We start from the raw sequence: 15406 nt of genomic DNA, 5'->3' as shown, positions 1-15406 counted from the left end.
TGCTCTGGCTTTAGATGAGCTTTAAGGTCCCTTCCAGCCCAAAGCATTCCAGGATCCCATGGAAAAGGCATCCAGGAGAATCGGGAGCTGCTTTTTGGGGTGGAAACCATTAAACCCACCACTTGGAAAGGGTTGAGCCCGAAGCCAAGGAGAGGAAGATGGGATAGGACAGGCCCAAAGCTCCCCCCCAGCAGAGCACAGTGAGTTAATCACATTGGAGCAGTTTGGAACCAGCCTTAGATTATCTATTGAGTAAGGACAATCGGTCGTCAGCATCCCATGAGTTTTCCAAAGGCTGCTTCCTCCCGGCACAGCTCCAGTGTGAGGAGCTGCCCGGAGGCATCTGTGCTTCCCTATAGGCGACTTAACCCAAAGCCTTTTCCTCCTTCAAAGCCATTTAAAGCCATTTAAAACCCTTCCCCAGGGCTTCAGGGACCTTTCCCACCCTCCTGACCCCAGAAACACGACATTCCCAAAGGATCACTGGCTCTTTTCCCCTTGGCTGTGACAGGAGCCGCGGTTCATGCCATGTTAATGCCACACAGCATCACAGAGGTGACAACATTACAGCAGCCATGGGATTTGCCTGCAAGGAAGCACAATTGCTCCTCTCTGAGCTGTGCTGAGGGTGTCCTCAGAGGCTCAAACCATCAACCTCAATGCATTTACACTCTCTAAAGCACTTTTGGCCTGGGAACGTTGTGCTTTTCAAGTGGCAGGGATCAGGTTGTCTCCCATAACCAGGTCTCTTTGGCTTGTATGAGGTGTAGAAAGCTCCAAGATCCCCCCCATGACACCGGATTGAAGGGAAATGAGCTCTTGCCCCGGGCAGAGAACCCACTTTTAATGTTCCTAAAGGGACATCATTGACTGATAACTGTGACCTATAGAGCAGCATCCTCAGAGGCTGGGCTTGCTCCTGCCCTGCTCCCCAAGCCCAGCAGGGTGATGCAGGGGTCTTCAGGGTGGGTTTCCCTCTTCTCCAAGGGTGACATCCCGGAGACCTTCCCCATTCCACACCTCTCCAGTCGGACACAAGCATCATGGAATGCAAGAGGCTTCAATGAGGATGCAGACACCTTAGGAACTGATTTGGTTGCTAAGGGATGCTCAACAAGGAAAACCGAATGCAGGAGGGAAATGAGCCTCTCTTCCCACCCAGGTCACCCACCCATGAGACCAATGCACCCAAACCCAAACACAGGTAGAGGGGACCCCCCAGAACAGCATCCACATGGCCAGGGCTGCAATTCCAAACAGACCTGGAGCTTCCAGCCCAAACCCTTTCCAACCCAAACCAGTTGATGCTGCTATGGATAGATCCAATAAATGGAGCTCGGGGGGGGGTTAGGGTTAGGGTTAGGGTTAGGGTTAGGGTTAGGGTTAGGGTTATGCAATGAGGCCAGAGCTGATGGCAGCACATACATGACCCTTAAACCATCTGCTCATCTGCATACCTGGCCCTGGGCCACCATCCAGCAGGAATAGAGCTCATCCTGCTTGGAGCTGAGCGGAGGTCCCTGTGTCACTGTGGTGCCATCTGCTGCAGTGTGAACATGGGGCTGGGGGGGGTTTGGACAATGCCAAAGCTGTGCCAAGGAGGGGATCACATCCCTGCACTGAGACAGCAGCAGGGGCTGGAGGTGCGTGGGGATGCAGATGGGCTGGGGTTTGATGGCATCGTTATATTAAGCTCAGCTTAATCGAGGGGAGAAGTCCCCATCTGGTCCTTGACGTGCTCTGATGGAGAGGGGCTTGGAGAAGTTCAGCTCCACCAATTGCCTCCATGGAATCCTGGAATGGTTTGGGTTGGAAGGGACCTTAAAGCTCATCCAAAGCCACGGGCACCGGAGCAGGATGCTCCAATCCCTGTGTCCAAGCTGGCCTTGAGCAGGGATGGGGAGGACAAAGTTATTCCCTTACCTCTGTTATCCAGAAACATCTCCCTGCTGGCCGGGAAGTGCAGGAATCCCCATTGGAATGCCTGGCTCTCCTCCACCAGGACAGCTAAGCCGCCTGCTTCCATGTGGGAATGAGCCCATGCCACATATTCCTGCAGGCTGACAACTGCTTCCCAAAGCCATCAGCAGAGGCTTCCAGAAGGGACAATGTCAAGGGGTGACATGATGCACTTTTGAGGCCAAACTGAGCCCCCAGGCTGGAAACAGGGATGCTCCCTATGGAAAACCATTATCCTTTCTATAGCCCTGGGCTTAAATGACACCCACTCTAACCCTCTGCTCCGAGCCCCATCCAAATGGCCTCTGTTCTCCTGCAGGATGCTCTGTGAACAGGCTCCTGATGGAGCTGGAACGTGGGGATGGGAACGGATGAGCTGCGTCTGTTGTCCCCATGCTAAACACATGGAGAAGGAAGCGTGGGGAGCTCCATGCAGCAGGAACACACACACACACACTCGGATGCTTTGGAGGGCAGAGGAATCAGCATTCACCATACAACTGACCTGGATTGTTAATGGGACGCTGCCGCTCTGAGGACATGGGAACAGGCGATGCAGGATCCCATAATCCCATGTCCGTGCCAATGTGTGATGGGAATGGGGTCACACACCAGGTCTGGTGGCTTTTCCAGACAGCCAAGTCCTTTAGAAAGCAGCTTCAGAGGAAAGAAAGGAAACGGGATCCAAACGGCAGCTCATGAGGAGGAATTAGGAACTCATTAGGGTTTAAGGGGAGACTTTAGTGGTTCTGTGGAGCTTATAGTGATCCTGCCTCCTTCAATGGTAAGGATGGGGAAATGACAAAAAGAGAGGGGAAATGACAAAAAGAGAGGGGGAAATGACAAAAAGAGAGGGGGAAATGGCAAAAAGAGAGGGGGAAATGACAAAAAGAGAGAGAAACCTCATTCTGGATGGATTCACCCCCACCCAAGGGTGGGTGCTGGGAAAGAGAAGGGTGTCTGGACACCCAGTGTGGACACCCTCAGCTGCATGAGGGGTGATGGGCAAAGCCAACCATAGAACCATAGAACAGTGAGGGTTGGAAGGGACCTGAAGCTCATCCAGTTCCAACCCCACTGCCATGGGCAGGGACACCTCCCACTAAACCATATCCCTGCAGAGCTCCAGTTCTGGAGGCAATTCCAGGCATCCTCATTCGTGTTCCCTACTCCCAGCAAGACGAATCCCTCCTCCCATGCAAAATGCAGGAGCTTCCCTGCTCTGCCTCTTCCCACAAGCCAAGGAATGAAACGGGATTGAGTCCTGAAGGAAGCTCTTCCTGCAGCATCACCCCATGGGATGGGAGATGAGTGGTACCCAGCATCCTGGCATTCCAATGTCAAAACACCCCCATCAGCAGCCAACCACACAGAGCCAAAGGTGCTCCCGACCTGCCTCCGATGAGGGCTCTGGGATCCGCAGCATCCGGATGCTCCATGATCCACAGCATCCGGATGCTCCATGATCCACAGCATCCGGATGCTCCATGCTCCACAGCATCCGGATGCTCCATGCTCCGCAGCATTCCCAGTTCTCCCCTTGCTGCCCCAGAGCTGGTAATTATTTCTTCCTCTATGGCTGCAGAAACACTTGCAGCTCCTTGGGGTTCGTTCACTGCTGCCTTTCATCCATGCAGCCCTTCCAAGGGGCTGAGCAGCTCAGCTGGATGCCTGATGCTTGAATCCATGCAGGATGGAGCGAGAGCTGCCTGCAGGCGTTCGGCTTGTGCTAAATGAGTGTCCAGCCATGAAACTGCACCAGAGGACAGAACAGAGTAAAACCATATGGAAAGAGTATGAGAGTGGTACAACCTGGTGTTAAACCCAGCCTAACTCTGCTCTAGTTCTGCCTGTTGCGGTGACTCGGGATCTGCCAGCCTGATCCCGGCTGGATCAGGACAATTCCATGTTGCAGCACCCTGGGGCTGCATTTCCATGCCCCTCTTTAGCTGTGTTATGGTTTATCAAGGACTTCCCATCCTGTTCTGCAGATCCCTTTGCTTTACTGCTGGGATTCAGCAGAAGGAAGGATGGAGGAGCCACTATCCCACCAGCTCCACATCCCACTTGGGGTTCCCTTTGCTGCTCTTTGGACATCATCTTCAGTCCCAAAGAGCAGCAGTTCTGCTGCTGTTTGAGCCCAGTTTTAGTGGGTTTCCATCTATTCACTGGTTTCTTTACCCCTCACAAAGCTTTTCCAGCCAGCCCTAAGCTCCAGTGATGTGCCCACAATGAGCCCCATGTTATGTTTAATCTGCCTCTGCAATAAAGCAAGAACTGGATTTAGTTTTTCTCCAACCCATCCCCAGTTTGGGCTCCTTTTTTCCAGCCTGACCTGAGAATTCCACATGGATCCAGGAGGAAAAGGAGCAACCGGATGCTCTGGCAATGCCGCCTATGGCTGGGCTGAGCCTGCAGCTCCATGTTATCCCTTTCCCTCTCCATTGGCTCGCAGGCCTCTCAGTGTGGTTTGCTCCAGCCTGAGATGGATGAAGCACAGACTTAATGAGGTCGTGTTTTCCCACCAGGTCCATTTGTAGCCATTTAATGTTCAGCTCCGAGGAGCAGATTGAGTTAAAGGCTATTTAAAAGTCTATGATGCAGACAAGAGTTCTGCCCAGTCTTGATGCTTTTACCTATTGGTTAATGGGCATCTCCGGGGGGAAGGTGAAGCTTTTGGTTCCCTTCTTGGAGGAGAAGCTGATTTGGTGCTCCTGGATTGTGCTGTTGCTGCTGAGATGCTCTGAGCTCCTGATGTCCTGCACCAGGACAGGCACAGACAGCTCCATTCAACCAGGGAATCACATCCTGTGCCAGGGAACAAGCCCAAATCTTCCTCTCGGATGTGGCAAGATGGAAGCTGAGCCCAGGCCTCCCCTGCACACAGGGAGAGTCACCCTTCACTGATGCTCATCCCATTCCCAGTCCATCCCTACAACGTTTCTGCTTGAGCAGAACCACAGGTTTGCCTGAATTAACCCTGCCACAAACATGGAATCACATCCCATTGTCCCATCCCTGCATCCCTTGCCTGTGGTGCAGAGGCTGAAGCAGAGCATCCAACAGCCCAGCCATGGGCAGAGGCTCTCTGCACATGGGATGCTCACACCGAGAACAGCATCAGACGTGCAGCTCCCTATGGAAACCAGGCACTGCTGTTCCCAGGAGTCTCCTGGTTTAAGGAAGAGCTTTGGACCGAGCCCCTTTGAAGCAGTTTCACTTCAGGTTCCCCTATGGTTGCTGTCAGGTTATTCCTTCTCTCTGTCAAACCCTCTCCTTGGCAGGAGGCTCAGTGGGTTCCTGTCTCCTCCATGGGGCTGATGGAACCTCAGAGCCTCAGTGTAAGGAGGCTGACATCCCCTCTTCCCATCCCTGCAGCACACATCCTGCATCTCCACGTGTGCCATACACTATGAATTGCACTGAATCTTACCCAGGACCCTGCGATCCTTGATGGACATTCCCAACCGGGATTCCCACCAAAGGGCTGCAGGAAGCTCCGTGTCCGTGGCCAGGACATCCTGGTGCAATCCAGGAATGGGAAAGGGGAGAACAGGCTCCAAAGAGCAGAGCTGTGTGCTCCAGAAATGGCTGCAGGGCAGGCGAGGCCACCGTGAATCAGGGCTTGGCCCTTCTCCAGCCATTAGCATCTATTTCCTCTGCTGGCTCCAGGCTCTTGGTAGGGGAGAGCTGGGAAAGGATCAGCCCCTGCGGCTGCTTCCAGAGCAGGAGCTCCTCCCCAGCACCACCATCTGCTCATCCTGCCCCATTCCCTGCCCAGCATCCCGCAGGAGTCAGTATCCCATGCTGGCTACGATGGTTCCTCCCCTGCTACAGCCCTTCCCAAAGGGCTTCCCCCTCGTGTTAAACACAGCTCCAGGAGAGCTCTCCTAAAGAGAGCCATCAATGTTTGATGAGGATGCAGGAGCAGCCTCAGCCAGTGCAGGAAGGTTCATTCCTCAGCCCCATCCTGCTCGGTGCTGGGACAACGGAGCCTGGAATGCTGCAGAGCTGCACAGCCTGCATCCCTTGTGCCATTCCTATGCTGTCATTACCAGCCCCTGGTCCGGGGCTGTGTTCTGTGCTCTCCTCCAGCAGCAGGTCCCTGTTTCTGGACAGAAGGACCAGCATCCATCCCTCCCTTTGGCATGCGAGGCCCAGGAACCTGCTGGGTATCGATCCCAGCTTCAGCATCAGCCAAGCCCTGGCACTGCTGAAGGGAAGGGGAGCGCAGGCCCAGGGATGGAGGAGCTCTCATAGACCCAGCTCAAAGCCCTTCCCCTGCCTGCACCAAGGGCTAATCTTAGGTGGATGATCTGAGGCTGATGATGATCCTCATTCCCCATCCGAGGCTCTCCCACAGCCCCAGCTGCCATCCCAGCTCCATCTCCTGCCCTGCTGGTGCCTGACCCTCTCCCATCCCAGATGCCACCAGCTCTGGATGCAGGCGCTGACCCTCCAGAGGTGCTGCCCAGTCCACACTGGGATGCTCCATGGGTCAGTCCTGAACCCAAGCTGGGGCTTGAATCCAGAGCAAATCCTGCCATCACGGAGCTGATCCCAGTGAAGCCGGGTCTAAGCAGAACAAGCCTGAGCTAAGAGAAGGCTCTGCCCTGCCCTGCTCTGGATGCTGAGATGTGGCTCAAGGAGAGGACAGAGCAGCAGGTCCCTCACCCCACAACACTCAGATCCAGCACAGACCAGGCCAGCCTGGAGCCTTGGAGACCCCTTCATCTCCATCAGGACACCAACAGGAAGAGCCTGGTCCCTCCCTGATGCTGCCCCACAAGTGCTGCAGGTACCAGGCAAAGAGGAGCAGCTTGTGATGGACGCATGGATGTGATGCTGTATCCCTGCAGGACCAACCCGGCAGAGCTCCCATCCCACCCCAGCATCACCCTTGGAGGCACATCCTGACCCAGCCCTGGTGGTGCAGAGCCTGTGCTGCTGGTCTGAGCCCAGGCACCAGCCCTGCCACATCCAGCAGCACTGCAGCCAGGCAGGGAATGGGAGAGGAGCCGGGAGCCAGGGGCAGGGATGCGGCTGCAGCATCCCTCTTCCCAAAGGGATGCTCCGGAGCAGCATCTAATGAATGGAGCCACCACCTTTCCCTGTGCTCATTCCCTCTCCTGCAGGCAGCTCCATGGAGCAGCTAAGTTTGCAATTCAAGATGAGAACACTTAATTATCATTACTGATAGAGCATCATAAGCTCCTAATTTGTGGGAATAACCAGCAACAAACTGTTTCCTCGGGGATGGAGCAGATCTGCTGTTCCAGCTGTTTGAGATGCTCCAGAGGAAGGTGCTGGGATATCTGACAGCAGCACATCATTCCAGCCATGCTCTGCCCCTTTGCAAATGGGGTCAGTAACTGGGGGAAGTGGGAACAGAGGCAAACTCCCTGGAAACCCCATGGAATTCTCTGCCCCATTGGGAAGGGCAGGTCCATGTATCCCGGATAACACATTCTCTTCTCCCAACCTGACTCCTTCCTGGATTTAACCTGACAGGGGTCAGGCCAGCTCAGTAACTGACTTGAAGAGCTGCCTGTCCCCATTCCCAGCAGCAGGAAGCAAGGGAAGGTGATGGGAATGGGGGAAGCATCCCAGGCACAATTCCTCTTCCCCAGCCACCTGGGCTCAGGGATCTCCCAGCCCCAAGCCAGTATCTGTAGCTTTAATGGTCCTTGATGCACTTCTTGATCCATTAACGTGTTCAGCTGCTTTGTGCATCCCACAGGCTGCAAGCAACCGGTGTCCTCAGCTGCCCTCGTGTCAAGCCAAGAGCTTCCTCTGCTTGTCCACAGCCCAGGAAAGCTTTGGGAACAAAGCCCCATCTCCCCTTAGAGACCCATTGCGGAGCCACAGGGCTCGGGGTTCCCCTTTGGTGCCAAAGGGGGAGCACAACTGGTGCTGCTGTAACCAGGGACGTGCAAAGCGATGCCACAAATCCCCATCCCCATCTGCAGCCCCTGCTGAGCTCCCCCCACATCCCAACGTGTTTCACCCTCTCATACATCTCATCCTCCCACCTCCCTTCCCGACCCACACAGAGCATCCCACATCCCACGCCGGCCTCGTCCCTGCGCTCACGTGCATCCCTGGGGTTCACTGCCTCCTCTTCTGGCCCCAGATGAGCATCATCCCATAGGAAGACACAGTGGGGTCTGGCACAGCAGCAGGGACCCTCAGAGGCTTGGCTGAGCCTATAGGGGAGGGTGTAACAAGCAGAGGGCAGCAGGACAGAAGGATTCACCCCTTGCCGGCTGTTCCCTGTTCCAGCTTTCAAACCTCCCTGGCTCTCTATTTATACCAAAGGAGCAGGCAGGGAGGGAGCAGCAAACAGACCTATGAGGGAGAACCAGGCTGCTATAAATAGTCCCATCAGGAATTAGCTGCAGAACTATTCGTTACAGAGGAAAAGATGGAAATAAGAACAGGAGACACGAGGGTTGAGGTTCCCAAACCTCAGTCCATGGGCTCTGAGCAGTCTGGGTACCACTGAGCAGCATCATGTCCCTCATTCATCCCAATGGGAGCACACAAGCAAGGAGGAGCACAGAGCTTCAATGTGTATTGAGGTCAGAGCAGGTCCACATCCACCACCACCTCCATCCATTCCCATGGGCTGGAAAGTTCTGCTCGCCAGGCTTTGAGCTGGAGCTCTGTGAGCATCGTCCTGGCCATGGGGACCAGTGGGATGGTGCATGGAGCATCATTGGAGGCAGGAATCACCAAAGCAGGATGGAAACGTGGGTGCTCAGCTGCCCCCATGGCTCCTGTAAGGCTTTGGTTTCCCAGAGCAGAGCAAGAGAGGGGACATCAGCTGAGCCTGGCCAAGATCCCAGCCTCTCCATGTGGATCTTCCCATGTGTTTCCCAGTGTCTCCCAGCACGATGCCCATGATCCACACAGCCCCTGTGGGAATGTGGCTTTTCCCTTTAAGATGCCTTTCAGCTGAGGAGGCTTTGCTGGCAGCAGTGACCCACAGGCAGTGCAGCTCCCAGTTCCCTCTGTGGCCAGGAGGTCCCCAGTCTCCAGCTGCGATGGGAATCATCCCATTCTCCCCATTCCAGACTGGTTTGGATGCCCATTCCTAAGGCACATTGGTTCCCATCACACCAGCAGCTCACGTCTTCACTGCCCCTTAACTCCTTCCGTGTTCTTCCCATCTCAGACCAGCAATTCCAGTTTCCAGGACTCTCTTCCCAGCCCAGCTCCAGGTCCTCCCATGCACATGAAGAGGCTCTTCCACCACCACCCTTCCCAGTGCTCCCATTCCCCCTCACTGCAGCTCCGCACTGTCTGTATGGAGGTTTCCATGCTCCGAGAGGGGCTCATCCATCAGCAGACACTTGGCAGCATTCCTGGGACTGTCAGTTCCCAGGAACAAGCAGCTGCAAAGGCTCCATCCTCTTCCCGGAATCCGGGAGGAGCTCATGTGGCTTCAGCCCATTGCAGGGACCCAGCCAAGCACCACAACTGCTGCCCTGGAGCCAGCAGCGCCCGGAGCATCCCTGGACCAAACCGGCCCCTTTGGCTTGGAGATGGCAACGATCCCACCTGGAGCTGAGCAGGACACTGGGATCCCATCAAGGACACAAAGGCTTGAGGCCATGTACATGACAAGAGCATCGCTGGGAATCCATCCGCTGCCCTTCCCCATATGGAGGAGCCGGTGGCATCCACATGCTCCTCCTGCTGCATGCACCTTGCTCTGAGCACCAGGCACCATTCCCATATTGGCATCAAGCCCTTTCCCAGCCCATTCCCATGGCTCCTCCAGCCAGGATGCCTCTTGTACTGGTGAATTCCATGCGTCCAGGACTGTTCTCCCATGCTCATGGCATAACCCAGCCCATCTCCAGGCTGCTCAACTCTCTCCAACCTCCCTATGAGAGCTCAACACACAACGGGCTGCTCAGCAGACCCTGCCCATGCTCATCCAGGACATCCTGAACCAAACCCACCTGGAGATGGGATCCAGGGATCCAGGGATCATGGAACAGGTTGGGTTGAAGGCCCCTTAAAGCTCCTCCACTTCCAACCCAGGACATCTTCCACTAGAACAGGTTGCTCCAGCCTAACCCTAACCCTAACCCTAACCCTTGAACACTGCCAGGGATGGGGCAGCCACAGCTCCAAGCAGGCACATGGGGGTTACTGCTTTACTGGGTGCTTCCAGCAGGAATCATTATGGAATCTGGCCTAGAAGCTGAAGCAGCATCACAGAGGTCACTGCCCAAGGACTGCCTGAGCCTGAGCTCTGGACCCCATCACCCCAATGCAGATGAGCAGAGGAAGAGCTGCTGATCCCAAGGATTTCTGCCCAAAAGCAGGAGTCCATCACCAGCGACAGAGCACCCCAAAGCAAAGCGGAGGAGAGGCAGAACCACTTGCTATAGGTACAATGGGGTACCATAGGTACAATGGGGTACCATAGGTATGATAGATACAGTGGGGTACCATAGGTACAATGGGGTACCATAGGTGTGATAGGTACAGTGGGGTACCATAGGTACAATGGGGTACCATAGGTATGACAGGTACAATGGGGTACTATAGGTACAATGGGGTACCATAGGTATGATAGATACAATGGGGTACCATAGGTATAATGGGGTACCATAGGTATGATAGGTACAATGGGGTACCATAGGTACAATGGGGTACCATAGATGTGATAGGTACAATGGGGTACCATAGGTACAATGGGGTACCATAGGTGTGATAGGTACAATGGGGTACCATAGGTACAATGGGGTACCATAGGTACAACAGGTACAATCCAAAGCACAGATTGGCACCAGAATTGTGCCATAAGCGTTGAATCCCATTAATTCCCAGCCTCTCCATCCCATAAATGCTGTTCTGCACCAACCTCCTGACAAGCAGAACCCCTCCTGATCCCAGGCTGCCTCGTGAACCATTGGTGGTTCATAGGAGGACAAGGACAATAGTGGACAATGTGTTTAATGCCTTAGAAAGCCGGGTATGCAAACACGAGGCAGAGAACAAACAGGAGGAGCTCAATTCCTCATACAAAGCAAAACTCTGATTGAATTGGCATAAGAGGCTGGTCGGGATAACTTCTGACCGGAATGTTAATATCCAACTGTACAGGAAGGGCAGGCAAGGAGAGAAAAGGGATCTCAAGAGCATCAGTACATCCATTGAGGATGCAGGAGGGAAGCATCTTGGAATAAGAATGAAAGGAGGAAAAGCAGGGACTGCTAGAGCAGAGGCAGGCGGAATCCAGCAGGAAGAGACTGAATCCAGCAGGCAAAGGAAACGGAGCACACGTGGTTCATGGGATCAGGGTTCGGTGGCAGCGAGGGACAGGGATGCTGTCAATCACTGCAGCTTCAGGGATGCGCTCACAGCATCCAGAAGGTAAAACCAAGCAGAGAAAGTGATTTACTACCTTTGATTCTGGGCAAAGGGAAATGAAACAGGGAAGGAAGAAAGGGAAGAACCATTCCCAAAGGAAAGCTCCATAAAGTGAAGAGGAAGAGCCCATAGGAGGGGAACCCGCACGGATGTCAAAGGGAACTTGTGGAGCAACAGCAACAACTGGGAACGGTTCAGATGAGGAAGCAGCAGGAGGAAGTCAGGAAAACACTTTTCCCACCCAGCAACGTTGTGTTGATGTGGAGAGAAAGGGAAAATCCTTTGGGACACTGGGATGGAGCAATGGGAACAGCACAAGGGCAGAAGAGGGAAATCCCTCCTGACACAAGGCAAGGGGAGTTTAGCATTAGGTGGCTGATGCCTTTCATGCCACAGGGCTCCAGTCCTGAGCACTCAGCATCCTTCTCCATGGATCCAGAATGAAGATGCTCCGGACATGGATCTCCTCGTGTGACATCCATATGGATGAGGTAAAGCTTTGCTGATGATGCCCACCCATCTGCTGCTGAAATGAGCTCCTTGAGAGATGGTTTTAGCTCAAAGATGGGGAAATACATCAAGAGGAATCCTGGCTGGGGCCTGGAGTCACTCAGAGCTTCACAAGGCTTAAAGGCATTGGACCTGTGGGTGCCTCAGCTCAAAACCAGGGTCAGAACCCAACAGAACCCTGACAAATGGGGAGCATGAGTGAAAGAAACCCCAAACCTGGCTGCAGTTTAGAAAGGACCCGAGCCCAGAGACTGTGTAAGAACAGAAACACAGAGCAGGGAATAAATAGCTTGGTAACAGCCCTAAAATAAGATGGATAAAGGTGGATACTGTGCTGGTACAGCCATGGAGCACATAAACTGGCTTGTAAGATGGGGTTGAACCAGCATCTGCAGGAATGATGCTATCCCACATGGAATTCTATTGCACCATCACCTCTCACCTGCCCCATCTCTTCCAATAGGGCTTCCCCCTCCAGGATCCCTGGGAATGCTGCTTTCCCATAGCATGACAATGGCCTGAGCACAGCCCATCCCGCAGCAAGGTGGATGCCGGCGCTTCCCGAGGCCTCTTCCCACAGGGATGACAAAGTGTGTTTGTTCCTCTATAATTACACACGGGAGGACACCTCCACACTTCACACTCCGGCTCTGCCTGGCTATTTATTGCTGCTTGGCAAGCTCAGCTGTCACTGAGCGGGACCCTCCGCTTGGTTCCTTGCCTTTTTTTACTCCCCTCCCCTTCACATTTGCCTGATTTTGCTGATCTGAGGCTTATTTTTAAGCTTCCTCCAGCGTTTGGTCAGCGTTCGTGTCCCTTCCTCCTGCTGATGGAGCCCATCGCAACCAGCCCAAATTAAGCCTTTCTGTGAAGCATTAAACCCAAGCGAGTTTAACCTCTTGGAATATCACGAAGAAAAGGAATCCTTGGGAATCCTGGGAATGAATCCTTTAAACACAGGGGAAAAGGGCAGGATGGGGGGGGAGGACTGGGATGCAGCCCAAGCATCACTCATGGTGGTTGTGCATCACATTTGGCCATAGGAGACACTGCATCAGTGGGTTCAGAGCCAGGTCTGCAGCTATTGCTGACTGTTGGCCCTGGCACATGTTCCCTGGAGTAACCCACATGGCCAAGGCTCAGCTCCTTGTCTCCCTATGGATCCCACTGTTTGCCCCATGGTGCTGTACCTGAGGTGCTGGATGCCAGGGCAAGGCCAAGAACATCCTGCAGGATCCTATCCAGCTTCGGATGCAGCCCAAGGACATGGAGCTGGTGCAGACCCTTGGGATGTGGTTGTCCCAGACCTGCCCCATTGCTCACTGTTATCTCCTTCTCTTGGAGCACAACCAGCTCCAACACACAGCACTCAGCTCTTCATCCCCCTTCCCAGAACACTCATCCTCATCCCTCTTCATCCCCTTCATCCATGACCACTGCGCTTCCTTCGGACCCACACTGAGAGCCTGTTCCCATCTGGCTCTGGCAATCCAAACATCCCATGTCTGGTGCATGGAGATGTTTCCTGACCACCTTTTCCTTGTATCCACATTCAGGCAGCTGGAACTGCTCTGAGGAGTCTTTCTGCCAGCTTCCAAATCCATCTGTTCCCCATACTCGGTGCTTCCCTTCCCATCAGGGCCTCTGGAGCTGGTGTTTAACACTCGTTGGCTTCTCCTGATCCCATTGGATGCTCAATGCACATTCATCATGCTTGCTCAAGGAGGAAGTGTTTGTGGTTCCCTGTTCTCTGCTGCTGCCTGATGCTCATGAGCAGGGGTTAAACACTGTGACCCTGCTGTGGGGAGGGTCTAAAGAGGTCTGAGAAGGGCATAAAGAGGTTTGAGAGGGGTCTAAAGAGGTCTGAGAGGGTCTAAAGAGGTTTCAGAGGGGTCTAAAGGGGTCTGAGAGGGTCTAAAGAGGCTTTAGAAGGGTCTGAAGAGGTTTCAGAGGGGTCTAAAGAGGTTTCAGAGGGGTCTAAAGAGGTTTCAGAGGGGTCTAAACCCAAACCCCTCATTTGCTGTATTCCGAGGGGTAAGGAGCTGGTTGAACTCATCTGTGCTGCCCTCATTCCAGAGGGTCTCCAGCAGCCGCTCCCTATGGAGCTCCCTGGGAAGGAAGCAGAGAGGAGAGAGTCACTCACGCTCCATAGATGAGAGGAGCCAGCATCCAAAGACACGGATGGGATGAGGTCAGGCACAGACCTGGGGTTGTTCATTCATCCCAGTGAAGGGTTTACCAAGCTTGGAAGGAGAAAACATGGATCCAAGAGATCCCAATTCCCATATCCTCTTGTTCCCAAGGTGGAGCCACAGAGCTGACCTGGCCAAAGCATGGGTGATGCACAGGAGGGATCAGGATAGGGTCACCAAGGAGGGAGCATCACCCCATCCGCATGGATGGACACCATGTTCTGGCCCTGTGGAGAGCTGGATCAGGAAAACCAAAGAGCTGGTTCCTTGTCCACAAGAGACCCCATGGAATTCCCTTTGGACTGATCCCGTGTCCCAGATTTCCCTGCAAACAGCGCTCGGAGCAAGGAGGTCACCCCCTGATTCCCAGGAAAGGAAGAACAAACCCAGGGGGGGTTTGAGCCTTCCAGGATGGACAGAAACACAATTCCCAAGAGGAAATCCTGGAGATGTCCAATCCTGACACGATCCTGAATCCCACTCCTCATGGATACACCAGCACCAGCATCACCTCTGCCTCCAAACCAGGGGCTCAGCTCCAATGGGGATGTCTCCAAGGGAGCAGGATCTGGGTTCCGCTGTGGATGTTGTCCCATGGAGCAGCTCTGGGTGCATTGGGATACCCCAGGCATCCCCACAGCTCCAAGATGGATGTGTGGGAGACCCTGGGGTATCTAAGAGAGTGCTTGGAGGTTGGTATCGAGGTATCCAAGCCAAGTTGGCAAGGGCTGGAGAGAGGTTCAAGTGAAGCCAGAACATGGATCCAGTTGTCCACACATCTGGTGCCATTTGGGATGTCCTGAAGCCTCCAGCTCTCATTTCCAAAGGGCACAGGGCTCCAGTAGGTCCCATGGCACAACTTCCATCCCTGAGGTGATTCCAGGACCTCTCCCATCTCCAGACATCTCTGTCTGGGCAAGCAAATTCCACCTCACCCATAGGGATGGTGCGCACTGGGTCACTGGAGCTGCACCAGGGGTGGCTTTGAATGGCTCCACAAGTGATGGATCACAGAGAACCTCTTGTCCTGCAGGTTCTGAGAGCCCTGGAGCTCTCCATCCCCATGGAGCTGCTCCATCCATGGCCAGGGCTTGGATTGATGCCGGAGCATCCAGCACCATGCATTGCTGTCAGCACCACAGCATCATACCCAGGCCAGGCAGGCTCTGAGCTGCAGTTACCTGCTGGTGTGTTCACATAGTGCCAGATGGATGCTCCCAGCTCCTGCTGCTATCCCAGGTATTCAAAGCCCTGGGATATTGCACCAAAGCACCAGGAATGCTGCCAGGTGAGAGCCTCACATCCCGCAGGATCCACATGCAGGGACCATCCCTGAGGCCCCACTTCAGGCTGCT

At 54.2% G+C, this 15406-nt stretch overlaps 2 long non-coding RNA genes across 2 annotated transcripts; both read right to left on the bottom strand.

The window, feature by feature from the left end:
• Nucleotides 1-1465: 1465 nt before the first annotated feature.
• Nucleotides 1466-2769, bottom strand: LOC117437271 (uncharacterized). Its single transcript, XR_004550421.1, has 3 exons — nt 2465-2769; nt 1924-2053; nt 1466-1794 (listed from the first exon to the last, which is right to left on the bottom strand). It is a non-coding gene; the product is annotated as an uncharacterized lncRNA (long non-coding RNA).
• A 706-nt stretch (nt 2770-3475) lies between these two features.
• LOC115946568 (uncharacterized) lies at nt 3476-8227 on the bottom strand. Its single transcript, XR_004080620.2, has 4 exons — nt 8053-8227; nt 4596-4767; nt 4295-4439; nt 3476-3712 (listed from the first exon to the last, which is right to left on the bottom strand). It is a non-coding gene; the product is annotated as an uncharacterized lncRNA (long non-coding RNA).
• Nucleotides 8228-15406: the final 7179 nt, after the last annotated feature.

This window comes from Melopsittacus undulatus, chromosome 20, assembly GCF_012275295.1.
Source record: "Melopsittacus undulatus isolate bMelUnd1 chromosome 20, bMelUnd1.mat.Z, whole genome shotgun sequence".
In the NCBI taxonomy this organism is placed as follows: Eukaryota; Metazoa; Chordata; class Aves; order Psittaciformes; family Psittaculidae; genus Melopsittacus; species Melopsittacus undulatus.
Note: the sequence above shows the minus strand (reverse complement) of the source record. Positions and strands in the feature narration are given on the sequence as shown.